General features: G+C 59.8%; 2 non-coding genes and 1 pseudogene across 2 annotated transcripts in view; all 3 read left to right on the top strand.

Annotated features, from left to right (window-relative positions):
• The window catches only part of LOC146143967 (small subunit ribosomal RNA), a 1811-nt gene extending 769 nt beyond the window's left edge, over positions 1–1042 (top strand). Inside the window, exon 1 of the ribosomal RNA XR_014500473.1 lies at positions 1–1042. This exon is cut by the window's left edge and continues 769 nt beyond it. This is a non-coding gene — a ribosomal RNA (small subunit ribosomal RNA).
• Positions 1043–1289: 247 nt separating this feature from the next.
• LOC146143966 (5.8S ribosomal RNA) lies at positions 1290–1443 on the top strand. The gene has a single exon (XR_014498807.1). It is a non-coding gene; the product is annotated as a 5.8S ribosomal RNA (ribosomal RNA).
• A 248-nt stretch (positions 1444–1691) lies between these two features.
• Positions 1692–2500, top strand: part of LOC146143965 (large subunit ribosomal RNA) — a 3679-nt pseudogene continuing 2870 nt past the window's right edge.

The following is a 2500-nucleotide window of genomic DNA, read 5'->3' as shown; positions in this document are numbered from 1 at the left end:
GTGTTCAAAGCAGGCGATTCGCCTGAATAATGGTGCATGGAATAATGGAATAGGACCTCGGTTCTATTTTGTTGGTTTTCGGAGCGCGAGGTAATGATTAAGAGGGACAGACGGGGGCATTCGTACTGTGCCGTTAGAGGTGAAATTCTTGGATCGGCGCAAGACGAACGACTGCGAAAGCATTTGCCAAGAATGTTTTCTTTAATCAAGAGCGAAAGTCAGAGGTTCGAAGACGATCAGATACCGTCCTAGTTCTGACTATAAACGATGCCAACTAGCGATCGGGGGGCGTTAGTTTTACGACCTCTCCGGCAGCTTGCGGGAAACCAAAGTCTTTGGGTTCCGGGGGAAGTATGGTTGCAAAGCTGAAACTTAAAGGAATTGACGGAAGGGCACCACCAGGAGTGGAGCCTGCGGCTTAATTTGACTCAACACGGGAAATCTCACCCGGCCCGGACACAGTGAGGATTGACAGATTGAGAGCTCTTTCTTGATTCTGTGGGTGGTGGTGCATGGCCGTTCTTAGTTGGTGGAGCGATTTGTCTGGTTAATTCCGATAACGAACGAGACTCTGGCTTGCTAACTAGTTACGCGACCCAATCGGTCGGCGTCTAACTTCTTAGAGGGACTAGTGGCGTTTAGCCACACGAGATTGAGCAATAACAGGTCTGTGATGCCCTTAGATGTTCGGGGCCGCACGCGCGCTACACTGACCGGATCAGCATGTGCTCGCCTTGGCCGACAGGTCTGGGTAACCCGCTGAACCCCGGTCGTGCTAGGGATAGGGAATTGCAATTATTTCCCTTGAACGAGGAATTCCCAGTAAGCGCGAGTCATTAGCTCGCGTTGATTACGTCCCTGCCCTTTGTACACACCGCCCGTCGCTACTACCGATTGAATGGTTTAGTGAGGTCCTCCGATTGGACCTGGCGCGGCCGGCAACGGTCGAGCCGGCGTCCGAGAAGACGATCTAACTTGATCATTTAGAGGAAGTAAAAGTCGTAACAAGGTTTCCGTAGGTGAACCTGCGGAAGGATCATTAACGGTCTCGCAAACGCTTCGGCGAACGCGAAACTCGGACAAGCGAGAGAAAAAGTCTTTGCTACCCGGCGCCCGACCCGCGAGGAGCGGCGCGCCGGCCGGCGATTCGGTCACCCGGTAATGTTTGCGCGTCGAGTGCCGCGGTGCCGCGCGCTCCGGCTTCAAGCGTCGGCCTGGCCGACCGCTCGGCGCGGTCTATTTTGTCACCCTATAGTGCGAGGCACTGTGCGAGCGAAACAATCGTGGATGGCTCTTGGCGGTGGATCACTCGGCTCGTGAGTCGATGAAGGACGCAGCTAGCTGCGTGAATTAGTGTGAATTGCAGGACACATTGAGCATCGACGTTCTGAACGCAAATTGCGGCCTCGGGTCAATCCCGGGGCCGCGCCCGCCTCAGGGTCGCGTTGCAAACGTTCCGCGCGGGGATTTCTCCGCGCGGCTGCTGCGGCGTCGGACGCGCGAGCGCCCGTCCCGCTCAAGACAGCACGGCACGATGCGCGACGATCGCGACCAGAATCCCGCGCGGCGGCGGCGAGTCGACCTCGAAGAGGCCAACGGCTGGCGGCTCAAGGGCGGGAATCGAGGTGCGCGGCGGCGCGCGGCGCCGACGGCGAGCGCGGAACGGGAAGAATAGTCCCGGTCCTTACTTTCGGCCTGAGGTCGGACGAGGTTACCCGCTGAATTTAAGCATATTACTAAGCGGAGGAAAAGAAACTAACGAGGATTCCCTCAGTAACGGCGAGTGAAGCGGGATGTGCCCATCGCCGAATCCGCGCGCTTTTGGAGTGCGCGGAATTGTGGCGTACGGAATTCGTCACGGCGCGCTTCGCCGGTCGCCCGCGTCCTTCTGATCGAGGCCTTTTCCCAGAGCGGGTGTCAGGCCCATGGCGGCGACAGGCGGGCGCGCTACGGCGTCTTCCCAGAGTCGGGTTGTTTGGGAATGCAGCCCAAAGCGGGTGGTAAACTCCATCTAAGGCTAAATACGGTCACGAGACCGATAGCGAACAAGTACCGTGAGGGAAAGTTGAAAAGCACTTTGAAGAGAGAGTTAAAGAGTACGTGAAACCGTCGAGAGGCAAACGGGAGGGCCTGTCGGGTCGCCCGGTCGCTTTCAGCCGGCCCCCTGTCGGCGACGTTGTCGTGCGGACCCTCACGGGCCGCCGGCGGCGCCGCCCGATCGGGGACCAGCGCACTAGCGCCGGGCGAAGGCCGCGACCGTCTGGACGGCGGCGAGAAGGCCGCGCGCAAGGTAACCCGGCCTCGGTCGGGTACTATAGGCGCGCGTGTCCGTCGGCCCGCCGTTCGGGCGAGGAGAGATCGCCGCGTCTGCCCTTCGGGGCCGAGCGCCCGGTGCCGGCTGGGGCGTCGTGGGTCGGGGACTGTTCTCAGTGCCCAGCCTCTTCGTCTCGGTCGCGCTTCCGGTGTCGTTTCGCGAGGCGCACGGGGTCCGCGGCTGAAG

The sequence above is a fragment of the Ascidiella aspersa genome, chromosome 5 (assembly GCF_963924565.1).
Source record: "Ascidiella aspersa chromosome 5, kaAscAspe10.2, whole genome shotgun sequence".
Lineage (NCBI taxonomy): Eukaryota > Metazoa > Chordata > Ascidiacea > Phlebobranchia > Ascidiidae > Ascidiella > Ascidiella aspersa.
This window is presented reverse-complemented; position numbering and strand designations above follow the sequence as displayed.